The sequence below is a fragment of the Crassostrea angulata genome, chromosome 2, assembly GCF_025612915.1.
Source record: "Crassostrea angulata isolate pt1a10 chromosome 2, ASM2561291v2, whole genome shotgun sequence".
In the NCBI taxonomy this organism is placed as follows: Eukaryota; Metazoa; Mollusca; class Bivalvia; order Ostreida; family Ostreidae; genus Magallana; species Magallana angulata.
This window is the reverse complement of record NC_069112.1, coordinates 48,288,156-48,300,091: the sequence shown is the minus strand read 5'-3', so window position 1 is coordinate 48,300,091 and position 11,936 is coordinate 48,288,156. Positions and strand designations below refer to the sequence as shown.

Here is an 11,936-nt window from a genome sequence, read left to right as displayed (position 1 = left end):
GAGTTTGGTATGCATCAGCATCGAAGGTCTGATTCCAACTGACTATAATTTACAATTCAGAATAATATATAATGAACAATGGAACAACACAATGAAGGATTAACATAAGAAGTACAGATGTAAGTTAATCAATTATCAAACAGCTATTGAGTAACTCGGGACATTTTAGCAAAATTATCAAACAGCTATTGAGTAACTCGGGACATTTTAGCAGCATGTACATAAAAGGATTAATAAGATGAAAGAAGCTTAAGTGTCAATAAACATAAACAGAAGTCAATGAAAAGATTAGCTGTCCATCACTGATTGTGTCTCAGGTGGGATTAATGCTGCGCGGAATTTATAACGTTTATAAAACAGTTGTCAAAATAGATGAAAAGTTTTTGTAACAATTAACACAAAGTCCGAAAAACATAATTTACACAATAATTAAAAATAGTCCGAAAGATAGAATTTCACACCGTGACACATGTACATTAGTTTTCAATATTTACTTTTGTGAATGAATTGTTTTCACATTAAATATTTTTCAATTTTTGCAATTACAAAGGTTAAGGAAACGTCATTTTTTTTTCATTTTATTTGCTCACCTTTCTCTGATATTTTTAAATTTATCAATTTCATAGTATTAATTCTTTGTTAAACAATCAAATGTTGTGCATCATTTTCAAAGCAGAAACAATCATGATGTCTCAATTCATTACTTTTTGCTGACATTGTTTCATTTATAACAAACTTGTTTGAGTTATTCTGACTTGTTCTGCGTGTATCATTAATAATAAATGAATACATTTCCTTTATTTTTCTTCATTATGTTATTTACACCTCATTGCTAAGAAAACCGTATCATCATTGAACATTTCACACATGAATGTTAACATTTTACGCACGTAAAGAAACAAGAAAAACGTAATTTAGATTTTACATATTTTTATTAAAAAAATGATTTTTTATGTCGTAGGAAGTATGTGTCCTTTACAAAAATTAAGATTATATATCGGAAATCAATACTTGTAAATTATTCGTTCCGGGTGTTCCGTGAGGATTTTGCCAGCAATGACCAGTCCAGAAAGGTTTCGGACGATTACCGCCAAGAATTAAAATTAGCACCACCAATAAGGACATCTGTACAAGTCGATCGACACTCGGGTGATACATGTAGCACTCATTATATATGCATGGTCAAAATAACCAAGTAAAGTCCAATCAGCGTTTCAACATTTATTAAGTATCTGACAGTAATTTTGATACGGATCGATAATATCGGAACAACTGTCCGATTCCGACCAATGTACAAAAGAATGTCAACAGTATATAAAACAAAAATTATATAGCATGCGTATGACGATGAATGTATTATAACTCAGACCATGACACCTGAGTTAATCCCTAAGTGAAATATATAGCCAATTAATCTCCTTCGAACTCTTTAATGCCTGTAAGTGATTATGGCAGGTGAGGAAATTTGACGTTTTTACTACCATGAAATTCGATAAACGTGTAAATGAGATTAACCTACACTTGGCTCTAACAAAAACGTTTCCTAACAATAATCATATTCAAATCCTGAGAAAGAACGTTGATGAAAATCGCGCTAAAATTTAAAAGAAAATAGATAAAAGTAAACTATATGTTGTACTATAAAATGGAAAACCACAAAGGTGACAAGTACACGTGTTCACAACAACAGCTTCGATAGGGACGCTTATGTGTTTTCAAAAAATAAAGGTGAAACGAATCTCCTGTGAGTTGTTTAATATAAATTAATTGTTTTACTTTAAATAATTTGTGATAAATTGCTTATTATTTTAAACAGATTTTAAAGAACATAGATAATGAAAAGCATAGCCTGGATCTAATTTGCATAAATCTGTTTATAACATCTGTAATGGCGGCATACACCAAGTACACGGAGATAGTAAATACGCAGCTCATTGTTATGTACTGCATAGCACAATACAACTAAAGAAGTGCAACACCTGTAAGAAAAACATTATAGTGTATATTATGCACCCCTTTCTTACAAATTCTATTTAAAAACTCCGTAGTATATATAAGGCAAATAGGGTAATGCATTTTAATTTATTTTGACGGACACATAAAATTGCCTGCGGACTAGTTGAAATAAACAGGCACTAGTCCGGCTGGACTAATGCATAAAAAAGTTAGTGTCGAACCCTGCTTGCCTCGCCAGGTCCAACAAACTCATCATAAACATTGTACGTGTTTATTCAATATTGACGAGACATTAAAGGGTTAACAACTGAATGAAAACAAATAGAAACAACAATGTTATCACAATATGCTTATAACAAAATAGATGAATAAATTTTACAATAGATTTTCGCTATGGTATTTCAGACTTAATTTGTTGACATTTTGACAGAAGTTCGAATTTCCTCTTCACCATGATAAAAAAACATAGAAAACATTAGAAAATTTCACTGAAACATTTCTGATTTTGAGTAGAGCATACACATACACATCTTACAATAAACTTACCCAATGGGGCCACAAAATCACGTTGCAATTGACAAATGAATATGACGAGTCGACCTAAGTTGTGAGCCATCAGGCTGACGTTGGCTGAACGTAAACTAAACAAAAAACAGAACTGTCTCAAAACGGCATAAACTAATCCGGCAAGTGCCAGCACACCTTATAACAAAAAAGTGACTCCGAGGTAAATAGAAAAAAGAACAAGAAGAAGAATAAAAAACATAAAGAAAACAAGAGGTCTTTCATCTGAAAGGTGGAAAGACCTAACTAAGTAACTATTTGCCACATAAAATGATAATTGTTTAATTTAAAGGACTTTATAGTTGTTGGAAATGGCAATTTCATATTGGTTCATGTTATAATTGTTAATGTATTGGAAAATATGAAATATTCAAAAGACTTTGTAAATATAAAAAAAAATGTCATGAAAGGATGTACATTTTTGAAATTAGATTTTTTTTATACGTATGCAGATTATTTAAACGTTTGTTTTTTAGTTGTTTATTTTCGATATGCTTCATATGCTTTTCATATACTAATATTTTATTTGTATTCATCTCTCTCGAATTCACATTCTTCCAAAAATAGTCATGTGAATATTAAAGATTTGGGCAGAAAAGTTTTTATATCCGTAAACTAAGTGGTTTATTTTATCTATTTTTTTTTGTCTAAACTCATTTGTCAATAAATTTCTATCTGTTGATGCATTCTAATTCTGATACGTTCGAAAGCCGTGATATCTGTCATATCTGTGTAATATGATGCATGTATTTTTATAATATCATGAAGCAATGAACCCGGGATCAAACTATTATGCGATGTTCTTAAGCTGGTTTCAAAATCTCGCTGCGAATATTGAACCCCTTTTAACTTCTTGATTTCGGTATCATAAAGCTATTTCTCTGTCACGTGGAGCTTTATAATATTTATTTTATAGATATCCTCGAGATATTTTTCCCAACAGTCGAACACTTGGCGGGTGCCCTAGCCAAGGTTTTACTGGAAAGTCGCCGCCTCTAAATGGGGAATAGCCCGTGTCCCAGTCTGTATAAAAAAGGCGAGGCACAAAGACAGCTTCCAGATGACTACTCTTTTATTTAGATTTGTCATATTTATTACAAATATCTCTGAAAATAAAATATTTGTTTAACTCCCTGAATCTTTTCAGATGACTTCTGTTTTAATTAGATTTTTAATATTTATTACAAATATCTCCAAAAATAGAATATTAGTTAAACCCCCTAATCCATCAACTTTACTTTTGCGAATGCGCGTAAGTGTTAAAATTTATCTTACGTGTATAAAAAGAGGATTCAGAAAAACAGCTTCCAGATGACTACTTGTGCCGTTACACGACTTATTTTGTGTGTTTATCCGTTTTTTTTCCGTGTTGTGAAATTTGTGTATCTTCCGTTTGTATCCGTGTGTTGTGTTTTGTGGAGCTAAGTTTGTCTCGTGCGGTTCGTCAGGAAAACACAGTAGAAACATCAGTCAATCTTTTTCATGTTTTAGACCACAATTGAGTAAGTTAATTAACTTTAATAACTTTAATAAGTTTAACAATAATGCAAATTAATGATTGTATATTCTGATTATTCCAAGCCTATAAATTTTGACTATAATTTTTTTTATTATATCTTTAAAAGAAAACATTTGATGTCATTGTCATATGTGCTTATGTTCGTCTTTCTTCTGTTGTAGTTATTACACCTGTACCACTGTCTATCATCTATATAAAACTATTGAAAACGATGATAGAAGCGTTACACTGCCGGAGAGCTGTGTTTCCCGCACCCACATTTTATACGCAGGGACACTGCGCTACAATACTACAAAGTTCTTTTCCTGATAAATAAATGCGATCAAGTGCATACTAAATAATGATCTGACGCACCGTGGTCAATAATAGCATTTTATTTATATTTCTTATACACGGTATCGACAGGCATATCACATGACCTAATTTAACATTTCTCCATGAACTAAATAATCATATTTTATCTATACAACACATGTACTTTAACCAATTTGTATAGAATTTCCGTTATGATTCCGACCGATTTAAAAATATCATAGTAGCGAAATATCGACCCTTCCTAATTATAATCTCTATTGCTATTAGACAGGGGATTCAATTTTACTTTAGCACTTATACTAAACACTACTTATATTTTTTCTTCCCATTGGAAAAGGGGAGGAGCTTAAAAGATTATAGCCACAAACGTGTTAACCCTCCCCCCCCCCCCCCACTCTGTTGTTATTGCCATAACAAAATACTACAATTGAAAATTAATTGAATTATATGACAAGTATGCATTTCGTATTTACATGATGTAACAATGATAAATTTTCGAATAGTAATCAATCATAACATACACATTTTATTAACTGACTGTATTAAAAAAATCTAATTGAAAATTGGTTACGTAATATCTTAAAAACAAATTCCTTGTGGTTGTGGTCTGAAAACGCGTTAATGTTTAAAATAAAATTGCATATACATTAGAATAAACACATGAAAAAGGAAGATTATTCAATGGAAGCATGCATGTTTCAATAAGGCTATCTTATAAGGAATGAATTTTAATTTTTGCTGCTGATCATAAATTTATAAACATAACGTGCAAATTTAAAACGAAATGTCAGTCTTTTCTTCGATCTAGAACATGTAATTATACATGTATATCACTTGCAATTCAACGATTATATTAATTCAATTTTTTTAGAAATGTACACATATCATATAAGTGCATGTAAGCCTGAAAGCTGGATATTAAATAGTCATTGTTTTAAGCAGCCCCCTCACCCCAACCCCCGATGCTACGTGCCTGTGATATAAACAGACGGTGTGCTCTGGGGTATTCGCATGATCCCAACGGACTAGTCCACAAAAACTATAAATGAAACATTATGGCGCGAAGTCCTGCTTAAGGTCTTTCGATTGTCGTGTGACGTCATTGTGAGCATTCCGGAATATTTTACCGTTATCGGTTATAATAATAGTGTTATGTGGTGCATAGTTTTGCCAATATTTCTTGATTTATACTTGTGTTTAACACATTTTAAGCTATGTAAAGTGAAATGACACCAATGTTTAACAATTCATAGAGCGTAGTTTGAGTTGAAATCGCTGAATTCAATGAAAAACTGATAAAACCGTATATAGGCAAACTTGACAGAGACCACAAATCAAAATTTTTTACCTGGCAAGGTAAACATTTCTTTGCAGATTTCGATAGGATATATAATGAATTACAAATGTACCAATTTTCAGTGAGTTTGAACCATTATTTCAAAAGTTATAGACGTTTTGTGTTGCTAAACTGTACTTATTCATGGTTGAAACATCGTATCAAAATGCACTGTAAATGTGATAGCTTTCATACTGGCAATTTTTAAATGGCCTTAAAATGTTAAAATACTTAAAATAAAGGATTGCGATTAATTTCTTTTAAAAATTGCTTTATTATATCGAAATTAGTTAAAATAAATGTGATGTTTGATAAGAGAGCAGTCGTTGCTAACTGTCCTGATAGTGTACCTGTGTTAGCTCCTACAGCATGAACAAAATATTTGCAACATACCGATATTTAACTTCAATTTGATTGTTTGCATATTGATCATCAAATTTAAACAAAAATTACACAGATTAAACCATAAAAACATCGAGGGTGGAGAAACCTTAATTAACCATTCACACAACGGCTGAGATCTTGATCCAATTGCTTGAATGAAGTCATCCATTGGCAAAGACCAATGGGGATGGGGTCAGATAATTTTTTGAAATTTGTTTTGTAACAGCTACATACATGTATATCATACTTTGGATCGGATGTTTTTGAAGAAATCTTAGAATTAAAAACACACTTGATTAATAATTGTTAAATGTAGTAATGTACATTTAGTAAGACACACGAGTTATGATCCCTTTTCAAGATTAATGAAATCGCCAAACTGAACGAAAATCGGGTTACACCCCGCTTTGGCGATTTAGTTCCTTCAATAAACATTCCAGCTGTGTATATATATATATATATATATATATATATATATATATATATATATATATATATATATATATATATATATATATATATATAGTTATACAAATCCGTGTTGTGGGTTATTTCATATACCTCAGACCCACGTTGTGGGATCCTTAGGTGGTTTATGGGTCATCTATATTTTGACCCATAAACCATGTAGTTCAAAATTCACAGGGAGGTTGAAAATGGTATTATTAACATAAAAAACAAAAAAAAATGTGTTTTTGACCCACACGGATATATTGAAAAATGTCCCACAACTCAAAATCTATTTTTAGAACATCGCGTCAAAGCTACTAGTTTTGAACATTTTGTCTATCTATAAACATCCAGCGGGGTGTCCCACAAAACGGTTTTGTGATGCACGCAATGCATTGTTGGATATCAATGGCGGAGTACAGCAGTAACTTGGGTAAGTACTGAATATATTTTCTTATTAGCAGTAATTAGTAGGTCATATTTATAAAAATATGACGAGGAAGCAAAGATTATCGAACTAAAAGTACAATTAAGAAAAAATGGCGGACGCTCTTAGGCTGAAACGTCAAACGGCTGCCTTTTGACCATGCACCGATTCGTAATGCTGAAATGTCAAATGGCTGCCATGCACCGATTCGGAATGCAAGTGTCATTCTTCAGCTGTATAGTACATGGGGAACAAGTCTGCGAGTTCAGAAAACTTGTCTTGAGCGGTTAGATTACTTTTTTGTTCGTTTGCATACATACAAATGTATTGTTTACAGGTGCAAGTAGAGAGTCCCCCAATACTCAACCCCGGGACTTGTTGAACATTTCTTCCTTAAATTATATTTGTTATGCACTAATTTGTACGACCGGATTGATTAAAGATCGTTTGCTTATCACTTCCCTGCCATGTATACAAACTGGTGTTCACTGGGGGATAGTAACCTAGCCTGGAGGCATATATACGGTAGCACATGCAACCCTGTGTCTTTGTTGTTGATCGAGTCTAAAGTAGTATATAATACTGTATATGAAATAGTTCACCGGAGATTTCATTTCACCCGCTAATGTTACGGTCCATCTATCGTCAGTGTAATTACATGTATTCCTTAAGATTTGGATACCTACCGTATTGCTTAAACAATAATAATTTATATACCGGTATGTGCTTAATCATGATAATCGTTCACACCTCTGTGTGACTTTTATATTGTGTATATAATGAGTCAACCTCTCGAAGACTGCGGGCATGAGTAGCACGTGCCGAGAGTTCAACTGTGTATAAACAAAGTAGGCCCAACCCAGACTGATTTCAGAGACACCTGGTTTAGATTTCATTGAGAGTTTTATTTTGAATCTACAGAAAAAAACTTGTAGATGTGTTCTATTATAAAAAGAATTCAGCTTTTTATTTCTACCCGGCGATATTTTTTCCTCCTTTAATTACAGACCCTGAAACGTACTACTACACCCAAAAAGCGTGCGACTTTCGTGCGAGAAACGTTTCGTGTTTAATTTAGCACCATTACGGAGATCCTGTGGAATTGTAGCCCTCTTCAGTAAACATCAGATATAAAAATCGGAGAGGGCTACATTATTGCAGCTAGATACATGAATAACACTTTTTCTATACACTTTTTCATACAGGAAGCATTATGATATCATATCATGTGAAAAAAAGACCATACAGTGCGAGTAACATTTATCATATCGTACAAAAAGCAAACCGTGCTATGCTAGGAACGTATTGTAAAAACTGTATAGCGTGTGAGAGGCATGTGAGAAACATACAGCTGGTATAGTAGTGTGTTTCAGGTTTTTATTTGTATGAAGAAAAAAAAATGATTACCTCCTCTCCCCCCCCCCCCCCCCCAAGAGCGTGCATGGAGAAAGGAATATTTTGATCTAAAGAGGTTTTATGAAGATAAATATTATTTGTTATTTTTAATTACATGTATATTCTAAATAATGCATCCCCCCCCCTCCCAAATATTTCATTTCATTTTGCGAGGGGATGCTCTGCTTTGCGGTGCCCTTGTATTTTTTAAAAATACATTGTGATTCATATATCGTTACCACTATATTGTGATATGTATTGTTGTTTCATAACGCATGCATTGTTCATATAACCATAATATTTCATCATATGAATGCTTATGTTTATATGTAACATTCGACTTTTTATCTAAGTATTGTTTTCATTATTATTTTACAGCATTGATAAGTATGAATCTTCCAAAAGCTTGGAAAGCACATTATTTAATGATGCAACCTCAGACAAGCCCAAAAATAATGCTGTTATGAAATTAATGTTGAACAACTACCCATGGAAGCTTTGACTCTTTGCATGGAGGAATATTGATAGACAGTAGGAGATTAGATATGACTTTGGACTCTGTTGCAGCACTGTGATGCACGTTCCATAGATTCTTCTGAACACTGCACTGATTCATCAGCTGTCAGACATGAACAGGTATTTTTCATTAACTACATTACTTTTTAGGTCACCTGAGTCACTCAGGTGACCTATTGCAATTGGTCTTCGTCCGTCGTCGTGCGTTGTGCGTCGTGCGTCTGTGCGTCGTGCGTTAACAATTTTACATTTTTAACTTCTTCTTGAAAACTACCAGGCCAATCGTTACCATTTTTGGTGTGAAGCATCTCTATGGTAAGAAGAATCTAAATTGTGAAATTTATGGCTCTACCACCCCTGGGGTGCCACGGGCGGGGCCAAATATGCAAAAAAAGCCAAATTTGCAAAAATCTTCTTCTCTACTTCCACACATGTGAGGAAAAAACTGAATGCATGGTTATAATGTCCATGAGGCCCTCTACCAAAATTGTGAAATTCATGACCCCTGGGTCAGGGATTCAGGCTCTAGGGTGGGGCCAATATGGCCAAATAGTAAAAATGTATTAAATCTTAGAAAATCTTCTTCTCTACTACCATATATATTTGTTAAAAACTAAATGCATGATTATGATGTCCATGAAGCCCTCTTCCTAAATTGTGAAATTCATGACCCCTGGGTCAGGGATTCAGGCTCTAGGGAGGGGCCAATATGGCCAAATAGTAAAAATGTATTAAATCTTAGAAAATCTTCTTCTCTACTACCATATATATTTGTTAAAAACTAAATGCATGATTATAATGTCCATGAAGCCCTCTTCCTAAATTGTGAAATTCATGACCCCTGGGTCAGGGATTCAGGCTCTAGGGAGGGGCCAATATGGCCAAATAGTAAAAATGTATTAAATCTTAGAAAATCTTCTTCTCTACTACCATATATATTTGTTAAAAACTAAATGCATGATTATGATGTCCATGAAGCCCTCATCCTAAATTGTGAAATTCATGACCCCTGGGTCAGGGATTCAGGCTCTAGGGAGGGGCCAATATGGCCAAATAGTAAAAATGTATTAAATCTTAGAAAATCTTCTTCTCTACTATCATATATATTTGTTAAAACCTAAATGCATGATAATGATGTCCATGAAGCCCTCATCCTAAATTGTGAAATTCATGACCCCTGGGTCAGGGGTTCAGGCTCTAGGGTGGAGCCAATATGGCCAAATAGTAAAAATGTATTAAATCTTAGAACATCTTCTTCTCTACTATCATATATATTTGTTAAAACCTAAATGCATGATAATGATGTCCATGAAGCCCTCATCCTAAATTGTGAAATTCATGACCCCTCGGTCAGGGGTTCAGGCTCTGGGATGGGGCCGTCAGGCCAAATAGTAAAAATGTATTAAATCTTAGAAAATCTTCTTCTCTACTCCCATATATATTTGTTAAAAACTAAATGCATGATTATGATGTCCATGAGGCTCTCTACTAAAATTGTGAAATTCAAGACCCCTGGGTAAGGTGTTCATGCTCTGGGGTGGGGCCAATATGGCCATATAGTAAAAATGATTTAAATCTTAAAAAATCTTCTTCTCTACTCCAACACATGTGGGCAAAAAACTGAATACATGGTTATGATATCCACAATCTCCTTTACCTAAATTGTGAAATTCATGGCCCCTGGGTCAGGGGTTCAGGACATGGGGGGGGGGGCAATATGGCAATAAAGTGTTAATGCATATAATGTTTAAAAATCTTCTCTATTCTCACACATCTGTATTAAAAAAAAACGACTAATAATTATGTTTACCAGGAAGTCCTCTACTGAAATTTTAATGTTCATGTCCCCTGGGGTATGGGTTTTGACTCTAGGGCAGGGCCAAAATGGATGTATAGATGTTAATGCATATAACGTTAAAAAATTATCTTCTTTACTCCCACACACCTGAAAGGAAAACTGAATTCATTATTTTGTAGACCAGATCTTTTAGTTTTTCACCAAAATTATAGGTTTCACAGTTTGAATTAAATGTGGTTGTCTTTACAAATTTATAATTTTTCTACTCCAGTATGAAACCAAATTAATTAGATGCATATATGAGACTCCATGACAAGTTTGTGTATTGGATATATGCTACTCAGGTGACCGTTAAGGCCAATTGGCCTCTTGTTTCAACACATGATTTACAAGCTTAACTCTAATTACAATGAAATCTTTTTCAAATTTATAACAGATTTATAACAGAGAGCATTCTAGAGAGGGACACAATGGTAACTCATGTAGATGTTCCACTAACTAGTTAAGATGGGCTCTTAACTGATACTACAGTCTACTCAGGACCATGTAACTTCACATGTTCAACAGCTTTGGCATTTTACTACAGGTATTACCTTAAGTTACTCTTTCTGAAATATAGGGGAACATTTCAGTAACTACAGTAGACCTGTTGTAACTAAGTAACTAAAATTTCATTGACAATTATTCTTTGCCTGTACTCTAGGGAGGAATTTGAAGGCAAATCCTGTTGAAGCACACCCAGATGTTCCACAGATTCTGCAGAACAGTGAAGATCTGTTGCAGCACATAATTACCGTATATACTTGTTCAACAGATTCAACAGGTCATAAAGGACCATGTTGCAGAATATGTTCAACAGCCTTGCATACCGTAGGTATTTTTATTACACAAATACATGTATTCTGAATGATAGGGAATTTTTGTCAAGGCAGGACTTCACTAGAATATCATTGTTCTTTGTATACTATAGGGAGCATTCTGGAAGCGGCAGTTTTGCATATACCGCATAGTTTAGTGCTAGGATCTTTTTAAGAGCACTCGATTGGCGCAACAATTTTTGGACTATTTTTATCTCCTTAATAAGAAGACCTATGTATAAAGATAGAGAAAAGTAATAAGATTTTAAAGCTGAAATATTTAGATTTTTTTCTTTTGTAAATGATAGTTTATAACTAGACAAATCATATAAAAACAAGAGGCCAATTGGCCTTAACGGTCACCTGAGTAGCATATATCCAATACACAAACTTGTCATGGAGTCTCATATATGCATCTA

The 11,936-nt window shown here is 33.6% G+C and overlaps 1 long non-coding RNA gene across 1 annotated transcript; it reads left to right on the top strand.

The window, feature by feature from the left end:
• Positions 1-6,797: 6,797 nt before the first annotated feature.
• On the top strand, positions 6,798-11,522 carry LOC128173228 (uncharacterized). The gene is made up of 4 exons (XR_008242451.1): positions 6,798-6,957; positions 8,725-8,982; positions 11,097-11,246; positions 11,364-11,522. It is a non-coding gene; the product is annotated as an uncharacterized LOC128173228 (long non-coding RNA).
• Positions 11,523-11,936: the final 414 nt, after the last annotated feature.